The 10,636-nt window shown below is 45.3% G+C and overlaps 1 long non-coding RNA gene across 1 annotated transcript; it reads right to left on the bottom strand.

Annotated features, from left to right (window-relative positions):
• Positions 1-6,429: 6,429 nt before the first annotated feature.
• On the bottom strand, positions 6,430-10,165 carry LOC119285835. Its single transcript, XR_005139905.1, has 5 exons — positions 9,788-10,165; positions 9,609-9,702; positions 7,049-9,518; positions 6,855-6,986; positions 6,430-6,765 (listed from the first exon to the last, which is right to left on the bottom strand). It is a non-coding gene; the product is annotated as an uncharacterized LOC119285835 (long non-coding RNA).
• Positions 10,166-10,636: the final 471 nt, after the last annotated feature.

The following is a 10,636-nucleotide window of genomic DNA, read 5'->3' as shown; positions in this document are numbered from 1 at the left end:
GATGCGAGTGAGCACTGCGGCACGAATCTTAAAAGAGTTAATTACACCTGGGGTACATAAACTTTCGCGGCGGTAACGGATTCATACACAAACAAAAAACACCCGTAATAATCATACATCAACTCTGATGCGGTAACGTTTAGGTACAAAACAGTTCGAAATGTGCCAACTGGGCTGCCACGTGGGAAGAGAAGGCTCGCGGCAGGTGTTGGGCACTTTTCTACATTCCCCCTGGTGTGGTACAATATTTGCGGTTCGCCCCGGTGCTCACAAACCCTTCTTAACCCTCTGCTGTCTCTGTTTCTCTGCGTCGTGTTGGGCCTCTGTTTCTTTGCCCCCGTGTCGCCTTCTCTGCTTCGACGCCGTCGCCTTCTCTGCCGCCGGTTTGGACGCCGCCGCCCATCGACGCGGCATGGAGCCGCTCCTACGGGGGCCCGGGGAGTTCCCTCCTGAGTACGGTACGCGCTCGATCCTCTTCTCCTGCTGGGTTGCTCCTTTGTCCTAGGGTTTTGATCGGGCTAGGTTCTTCATGATTTAGGTGGAAAGATTGATGTTTTGTTGACGCAATTCATGCGATGAAGGGAATGTAGGTGTTTGATAGGACGATTACTGCTATTTCGTTGCTTTCCATGTTGACTTGCCGGTGGTGATGATTTGGGGCTTAATTTAGGGTTAATTTAAGGGTTGTTCTTGGATTTGAAGGAAGATGTGATAGATGTTGTGATTGTTGTGATGTATGCACCCCCCCTATGATTACTGCGATGGATGCCCTATTCTTGCTGTCGAAATTCAGTTATTGCACTGTACTTGCTGTCAAAATTCAGTTAGTGATTGTTGTCGAATTCAGTTAAGTGCATGTTGTCCATAAATGTTGCAGTGAATTCAATTAAGTGATGTTAAATGTTGTTAATTAGTTATTGGTGTACTATATACTCAAAAGGAATTCATTTACTGCTGTGTTTTTCATCAGAGTCTGAAGAAAAAATCTGTCTTTTTTGCAGTAACTTCAGGAGAAGAATCTTTGTTGTTCTCTGGTAGCGTTTGAGCACAATGGCATATTTATTGGGCAAGGAGTCAACAGATCATATATTGGCAGCACTTATTGTGAATTTGACTACTGTCATGCTGACACTTGGTCCTTAGATATGCTGGAATTTTGCCTGGACAGGCTGGATTACTCCCATGGTTACCCAGATCTGCAAGTGTACTGGTGCTTGCCAGGCAAAGACATAGTAGATGGCCTTGTTTGTGTGGATACTGAAGAGGTCATTGCTGCTATGGTCAATGCAAGCAAAGAATGTAAGACACTGCTGTTAATAGTGGATGAGGAGAACAAGATAAGAACTTTGTATGATGATGTGATCCTAGATGGGCCCCCTCTGCCAAGGGTAATTACTCCAAGGAAATTGCCAAGGTCTGCTGAAGGAATAGAGGAAGAAGACAATGGAGAGGCAGGAGAGGAAGAAGAAAATGCAGATGATAGAGAGGAAGGAGAGCAAGGAGATGGCACAGCAACAACAGAGCAAGGAGAGGAAACTGATTCAGATTTTTATGAGAGTGATTATGATGTGGAAGATATGGATGATGATCTATTCCTTGAGAATGTAGATGCAGAAGTTGGTGACTACAATGAACAGGAAGGATATGTACCAGAGGATGATCCTTTAGATGATGATGAGCTAAACCTGTCCAAAGCAGAACTTGAGAAACTGCAATACACATTTAGGGCTTACAATTCAGAAGTTGACATGAACAATCCAGTGTTCAGAGTAGGGCTTGTGTTTGGTGACATGAAAGAGCTGAGGATGGCATTGGATGCATACACTGTGAGGAACAGAGTCAAAATTTTCAAACCAAGAAATGAGAGTGAGAGGCTTAATGCAGTGTGTTCTCAGGGATGCCCTTGGCTGCTTAAAGCTTCAAAGGACAATAGGACTGGAAGCATTGTAATAAGGCAGTACAATGACAATCACACATGCCAGAAACACTTTGATTCCAAGTGTTTGACTGTTAAGATTCTTACACAAAAATTCCTTGATGAGTTTAGAGACAACCAGAAAATGGACCTCACAACATTTGGGAACAAAGTGCAGAGAGAGTTCAAGTTGATGCCCAATAAAATGAAACTAGGAAGAGCTAGAAAGGCAGCACTTGGTATCATCCATGGAAATGAAGCAGAGCAATACCAGCAGCTATGGGATTATGGCCAAGAACTAAGAAGGTGCAATCCTGGGAGCAAATTTATTGTCAGAACAACCAAGGTGAAGGGGAAAGATGATGCACTCCCAAAGGATCATTTGTCATCACTGTATTGGTCCTATGATGCTTGCAAGAGAGGGTTTCTAAAGGGATGTAGGCCTATAATATTTCTGGATGGCTGCCACTTGAAGAGCAGGTACAAAGGCTAGCTACTGACAGTAGTGGGCATAGACCCAAATGACTGCATATTTCCTATTGCTATGGGTTTGGTGGAAGTGGAGTCTACTTATACATGGGAATGGTTCTTGACAACACTTAAGAATGATCTCAACATTGTGAACACATGCCCATATACTATCATGAGTGACAAGCAAAAGGTAATGCAAATGTGTGCTTCTTCATGTGTACATGAGCTCTATAGAACTATGCTTCTTCATGTGTGCTTATGTGTGACTTTGTGCAAATTTTCAGGGTATAATAAATGCAGTTGGGAAAGTTTTTCCAGATGCTGAGCATAGATTTTGTGTTAGGCACTTATACCAGAACTTTCAGAAGAAGTTCAAAGGGGAAACACTGAAAAACCTTTTATGGGCCATGGCAAGATCAACAAATTTACCAAAGTGGACACAAAACAGAGAGAAAATGAGAGAGGCCAACATTGAAGCTTACAACTGGCTTGAGGACAAAGCACCTAACCAATGGGTTAAGAACTTCTTTAGTGACTTCCCCAAGTGTGATATCCTCTTGAACAACATGTCTGAGGTCTTCAATAGGTACATTTTTAGTTCTTCTTTAATTTCCATTGATGCTTTCATTGATGAGTGAATTGCTCATTTAAATACTTTGCAACTATTTTACTCATACAACTGTTTTAAATACATTGCAGCTACATACTAGATGCCAGGGGTATGTGCATTATATCCATGTTAGAATGTATCTTGGGAAAACTTTCATTAAGACTTGCTAGCAAGAATAGGGAGGCAGTGGAAAAGTGGACTGGAAAAACCTATCCAAAGATTAGAAAGAAGTTAGAAAAAAATGCAGAGTTGAGTGGTAACTGTTTTCCAAGAGATGCTGGCAATGGCATTTATCATGTGCAATCTGGACCCAACTCATATATAGTTGATATCATTGGTAGAACTTGTGATTGCAAGAGCTGGGGGTTGAGTGGAATTCTTTGTCCACATGCTATAGCAGTTTGTAGGGCTGAGAGGATAGACCCTGAGGAGCTGGTGCACAAATGTTACACCATAGAAACATATCTGAAGGCCTATGGTCACAATATCATGCCTCTCAGAGACAGGACCCACTGGGATAAGCTAAATGGAATGTACATCCATCCTCCTTTGTTTACTAAGGTCATGGGAAGGCCAGCCACAAAGAGGAGGAAAACTCCAGAAGAGAAGAAGAAGAAGAAGGATGGCACAATTTATCTCAATAAAAAGGGTGTGGCAATGCACTGTTCAGTATGTGGAAAACATGATCACAACAAAAGGGGTCATGTCAAATACATGGAAAGGCAAATGCAGGATCCACAAGTGGAAGAGGAAGAGGAAGAGGAAGATGAGTTTGCATGCCCTGAAATTCTCCAGGTTGGTGCACATTATTTTACCAGAATTTCATTGCACTTTACTTCATTGTATGACTTAATTCTCATGTGTAGGATATACTGCCTCAGCACATCAACCATAGGCTGGATCCAATCAATGATAGGAGCAGCATGGTGTACACAATGGGACAAGAGGTACTTGATGTTGCATGTTTGCATGTTTACTTGATGTACACAATGGGATAATAGGAGCAGCCTTGTACGATGAGTTTGCATGTTTTCACTTACTGTTGCACTTGATGTTGCAGGAGAGGGCTCATCTTACAAGGATGGTGCCACCTGAACCTCTCCCAGAGGAATCCAGTTTTGTAACTGATGCTAGAGATTTGATTCCACGGAGAAGAACAAATACTACTGCAACTGTTAGAGGAAGAACAACTATGGCAAGCAGAGGCAAGAGAAGGGCAACAACACAAGTGGTACCAAATGCAAGTACTGACTGTTTAACTTAAATCACAAGTGTTGGTCCTGACTGTTTGCATGTTCTTAAGTTACTATACCTTTCAAATGTAGATGAGCCTGGAACAAGTGCCAATGCAGGCAGTGCAGTGAAGAAAACAAGAAGTGGTGGAAGATCTGGTGGAAGAAGTGGTGGAAGGACTGGCGGTAGAGCTGGTGGAAGAGCTGGTGCAAGAGGAGGTAGAGCTGGAAGAGGCACTGGCCCAGAAGCAGCAGGGGGAGGAGCTGGTGTAGAAGGGAGAAGAGTTGAAGATACAGCTATGTGGCAGTTGATGTTTGGACAAGATGGAGCAAGGAATGCCATACCAGACTTGAATGAGGAGATTCCAGTGACCCAGAATGCCCCTAGCACTCCAAAAAATTAGTTTAGTTGCTCAATTAGTTCATAGCTGAACTGCAAAAATGTCCCAGTTCATGTATGAACTGCAACCTTGCAACAAAACATGTTTTGTAATGCACTGGTAGTCATTTAGGCCATGGTGGATCTTCATTTTGCATGTCATATATCTATCATGCATGGTGCACAATGATTATGTTGTTGATCTCCATATCTGTCATGCTATATTGAGCCACGTTGTACATTTAAAAAATATCTGTTTTGTGTATGAGGCTGCAAATTTGAGTTAAAATAACTTCAACTTTGTCTCTGCTTTTTGTATTTGCATTTCAAATTTTCAGTAAAAAGGTATAATACTGCTATTATCTATTTGCATTTGCAGTAAATATGCAAAAAAAATTGAGAACAATTGAGAACAAATATGATACTACTATTATCTATTTACACTTCAAATATTGCAAAAAAAATTGTTCAAAAAAATTTGGGTGATACTGGGACTCGAACTCAGTATCTGGTACTTGTGACAATGGGGGTCGTACCAGTAGGCTATGAGAGGATATCAAGCATATGCTGCCAATCTTCCAATTTGTATATACTGCTAAACCTTACTAGTCGTCCGATCAGAGATCAACGAACACTGCATCGTCTGCCACCTCTGGCCAAACAGGGCGGCGCACGACACCGCCTGTACGCCGGTGGGCCATCGCCACTTCCCGCCTTAGCCTCTTCCCGCAAACGTCGCTTCCCGCCTTCGCCGCTTCCCGCCAACGCCTCTTCTCGCCTTTGCCTCTTCCCGCCATCGCCGCTCGGCCTCTACAAAAGCCATGGTCACCATGGCCAAACTCTAGCCACTTCCGTCCACTGACATGGTGCGCAAGCTCATCACCACCTGGGCAACAATCACCGGGACATGGGATCACGTTGCGCGTCCCCGTTCCTCTTCCACCCCTGCTCCGCCGCCCAATCCCTCTCCTACCATGCCCGAGCCCGAGCCATGGGAGCCATGGGAGCACGCTCCCCTCCAGCCCGAGCCATGGGAGCCATGGGAGCACGCTCCCCTCCAACCCGAGCAGCAGCCGCTCCCAGCCGTGGTGCCCGCCGTTGATCAGTAGACTGCCCTGCTGAATTCGTACGGCACAGTCCGCAGGGAACACGCCAGTCGTGACCTGCAAGCAGCCATCGACAGATGTGTCGTTGCCATCTCCAATGACACCGCGGTGAGGGAAGAATCCACTCGCATGTTCACCGCCGACGAGCGCCAAGCAGTCCTGGGGCTCCACGCAGATGTTTAGGCATCAGACGCGGCTAGAGTGCGGCAGGCCGTCGCACACCACAGTGCGGCGCGCGACGCCATGGTCCGGAGGCAGGCTGCAGCCACGGAGAAGGCACCAGCGCATGTCAGCCATGGTCCGGAGCCAAGCTGCAGCCGCCCGGTCATGGAGTACATCGACCTATCGTCCGACGAGGACTAGAGGTTCAGAAAGTTCAGAGTTTCAGAACTCTGTTCTTGTTGCAGTGATGAGAGTTTCAGAAAGTTCTGAGTTCTCCAGTTTATCCCAAGTTAGTTTGTGTTATTGCCCAAGTTAGTTTGTGCTGCTATCTTCTAATGCTCAAGTCAGTTTGTGTTAATCAAGTCAACTTTGTTCTACTCAGTTCGTGTTAATCATTGTTGTACTCTGTACTGAACTTCTTCAGAGAAATTCAATGTCAATCCAGTGAATTTCTTCAGTGTTCTACTTATTTTGCATTTGAGAGTTTATTTGTCTGAATTTCTGTGTTGGATAACATAACTTGTCAAATTTGCAGATTAAGAAAGACAAATAACTGGGCATGAAAATTTTCAAACTTGACAAACTTGTTCATCATATAGTCACACATACTTGAAATCCTCACACAAATCCCCTACTAACCAATGCAACTAGAGCATAAATCACTACACTTGCAAGAACAACAAGTACTAGAAACAAATCTAATTTTCCCTATTTTTTCTCTGATCATCTAATTTATTCCTCTCTTTCTTCATCCTCTGAATGTCTTGTTCCTTGTCAAGCAAATCATTTTGTAGCTTCTAGTTGTCATTTGCAAGCTTTCCAATTACCACCCTTGATCTGCCCTGCCATGCATCATCCATCCACCTCAAATACCCACAGGAGTTTAACCCCTGTACATTTCAAATTACAGAAACACATCCAGTCAAAATTGTCATACGGTGCAAAATTCAGTGAAACAAATAAAAAACTTATCTCATACCTCGTATGGACAACTCAGAAATCGTCGGCCTGCATCAAATCCTTCATTGCAAACCCTAATAACTGGCGTCAATTTGCACCCACATTCAGCCGCACCAAATCCTTCATTGGAAATCCTAATTCCGCATGCCCCCTAAAATTCCAAAGTGAAATCAAAAACAAGAAATACAACAAGAAATCGAGGAAAGAACATACCTTCATCGCTTTTTTGGAGCCAAAACTAAGCTCTAATGTGACTATCCACTCGCCATCCATGTCGCATCCGGTGCCAGAGCCGCCGCCGCCGCCTTGGTTGACAGAGCCGCCATCGGTTTGGTCCAAGCCGCCGTTGACAGAGCCACCGGCTTGGTTGAAGATGTTGTTCCCAACGCCTCTCCATGGCACACGACCGCGTCGTCTCTCCATGGTGCACGACCGGGCCGGCCGCGTCGCCTTCGCAGCTAGGGATTTGAAGAAGGGGATTGGGATACAGAGAGAATGGCCACGGGTTAAATCTCAATAAACTGAGGGGGGTAACTGCAAAGATACAAATGCATACACGGCCGACCCCATTGCGTGCGTGGCAGCCCATCTGTCCACTTTGCATGCATTTTGTAGCTAAACGAATCCGCATCAGAGTTAATGTATGACTTTTATGGGGTTTTTTTGTTTGTGTATGAATCCGTTACCGCCGCGAAAGTTTATGTACGCCAGGTGTAATTAACTCATCTTGAAACTATACGTATGGGCCGATATTAAGGTAGAATTGTTATTACCTCACGTGCTAGCCACTATACAATCCAATGTACGCCCAACATTTGTTTTATCTAAGAAATAAGTATATGATAAATTGCGTGTGCACATGCGGCCACGCGAGGTCGTTATCTGCACCACTCGTCTCCACGCGATTCGTGCTAGCGCAATACAACGTTGTCGTATAATTTCCCCTAGCAGCTTACATCAGCTGGTATAATGCTCGTATTCGTGTCTGCGCGCCATAGTAAAGGCCCAAATGACAGCATGTAGTGACAACGGCTAGCTGCACCAAGCGGGAACGAGATGCGCAAAGACATTTATTGCGTGGGACAAGGCCATTCGAAGCTGCTCCCCTTCTCCATTCCTCACAGCTTAGCTGGGCTTGCAAATCATGCGTTCGTCCATGTCCCATAGTAGTTCAACACCACGTCCATTCCACCACACGAGCAATCGGATGCCTCCACTCCCTCTCATCCGTTGCCCCGAATGCAACGCTGACTACGTGCTCTGGTTTGTCTTCGGGGCTGAACTAAACCCGGGGAGGCACTTCTACAAGTGCGAACGGCATGGGGTAAGTTTTTCTAAATCTTTTCATACCTTCTTCTCCATGGCGTGCTAATCTTTCTTCCTGCTGCAGCATGGAGGGTGCAGTTTTTAAAAATGGGAGAACGAGTACATGCAGTACTTCAGCGTGCGGTGGAGACATCTGATTTCGCACGCGTCGGTCCATCGCTATGTCACACTTCTCGAGCAGAACCAGTCATTGCTAAAGAACATTTTCATGTTGTGCCTCGCGAACTTGATGGTCATGGTCACTATCTTCCCCCACAAGCCCTAAAGTATCATTCCGGCTGCGTAGGAAGCGTCGTAGTCATACATGTGTTCATCTTCTTCTGCTCAGTGCACTTCATGCATCCCGCGCATGGCCTTGGCCATGAGCTGCCTCCTCAGAACTACATAGCTTATCCCCTCTGCGTAGGGACTGCTGTTTTTTTCATATGTTCTACTTTTTGCTGGCCGAGCTGCATGTATCACCCAGTACGTTTAGCTTGCTCATGCAGGCTGTGAGCTGGTCTATCAATAAATTATTTAGCCACCTTTGTGGACCGATGCCCCTGCTGCAATTAGCCCGTCTCTAATCACAAAACGTGTGCAAATACATCGAGTGTAACTGTGCCTGTGTGTACACCAAACAGCAGTGTATGCCACAAATTGCCCAATTGAAGTCATTGCCCAGCTCCCCTGAACCGAATAACGACACCCATCATGAATTGATTACTTCAATTAACACGCACTGCAGCGGAGCAGTTATGACCCACCCCGGACGGGCGTCCCTCGCAGGATGAATCGCTAACGGACAAGGATGTATTCCTACTATGATAAATGTGTGCGGGCCCACACGCGTGAGGGTATAACAGGCGTATTCCCATTTCATAAGAAATTAGCACTGTGTAGTATTGCAAGTTGGGAGGCAAGATGCTATATTAGCTATCGATCACGACGCGCTGCCGACGCATGAGATAACGGCAGCGGGTGGCCGCATGTCCTCAAAATCCGTGTCCATATGTTGCAAACATTTTAGTAGCATGGTGCAAGTTTTGCAGGCACTATTCATTCAGAACAATCAAATATGGAAATAGCTATTTCGGAATCTCTGTACGCACATTAAATACAAGTACTGAAAACCCAATGAAAGTAGTATTGCTTAGCCTAAGTTATACCTGAATGCATAAACTGGTAGATCAAAACATCAAATACCTACAGGTCCATACTGTTGGAGCCATTGAGGTCTAGTTGCGGACATGCTTGTGATGATGGCCCAATCGGATTCAGTTAGCCTGTTAAGATCTTGATTATAATTTGTTTAACCGTGATTACAAATTGATCCCCTGGCCTGAATTCCCTGCTTCAGTGGCCCGTGTAGACGAATCTGTAGGCTAAGACATGCTCAGAAACTCAAAAGGGCGTCTGGAGCACCTGCTCAAGGACAAAAAAAAGTTGGATGGTTGGAATCGCATACCCTGGACAGCTACCAGCAGGTCACGCCTCTTGTGCATGCCCTACCACAAAAAGCTACTCTCCAAGTCCCAAGTTGCCGCTGCCGACCTGAAGACCTGAAGCACAACAATAGGCAACATAGCAGTCTTAATTTGGGGGAAGAGGAAGGGGAATACACACTGAGAGGGAGAGGGAGAGGACCCGTGTGTAGCCGGCGGCTGGACCGACACCATGACGGCCTGACGATACAAGTCATGCGGCGGCAGCCCCAGAAGGCCAAGAGCTCTTGCACATGCCCTACTCGACATCGTGGGAGATGTAGCTCCGACCGGCAGCGCCGAGTCCCTCGGTCATCCGCGTCGGTGACCCCGGGGCCGATCTGGAAGAGGCCGGTCTCCTCTGCTTCCCGCGAGATGGGAAGAGATGGGGTGGGCGATGTTGAGTGTTATCTGCTATGTCGATCGTCGATGCCCAGATTAGGAGAGAGGTAGGGCTAGAAGAGAGATAGGTCGGGTGGGCTCCTCGGCGGTTGAGTGTTTTTTCTGGTGGAAACAGGTGTGGGAGAGGAGAGCGACGAAAATCGACGGCATAAGACGGGAGACGGATCCTTATGGTTGTTTTAGGTAGTATAAGTAGAGATAGAGATTATTTGTCTTCTAATTAATGTGATTGAGCGATTTAAGGTAATGTTAATTAATTTAGATTTGATCTTTAGAGATTGATCGTGATTGATTCTACATTACTAAATAATTTGCGCAGCATGAAAAATTCGGATATGTTCAAATTTCTTTCATTGTGTGAGAGGGTGACGCGAAAATAAACCGATGAAGTGGGGGAGGGGACGAAAAAATCTACGAAAAAAACCTATGAAAAAACCGGCGAAATTAGGAGGTGGGACGAAAAAAACCCGAAACGGAGACTACCAACTACTCCATTAGGAGTAGAGATTAGATTTGATCTTTAGAGATTGATCTTGATTGATTCTACATTACTAAATAATTTGCGCCAGTATGGAAAATTCTGATATGTTCAGATTTTTTTCATTGTGTG

Source organism: Triticum dicoccoides, chromosome 4A (genome assembly GCF_002162155.2).
Source record: "Triticum dicoccoides isolate Atlit2015 ecotype Zavitan chromosome 4A, WEW_v2.0, whole genome shotgun sequence".
NCBI lineage: Eukaryota > Viridiplantae > Streptophyta > Magnoliopsida > Poales > Poaceae > Triticum > Triticum dicoccoides.
Note: the sequence above shows the minus strand (reverse complement) of the source record. Positions and strands in the feature narration are given on the sequence as shown.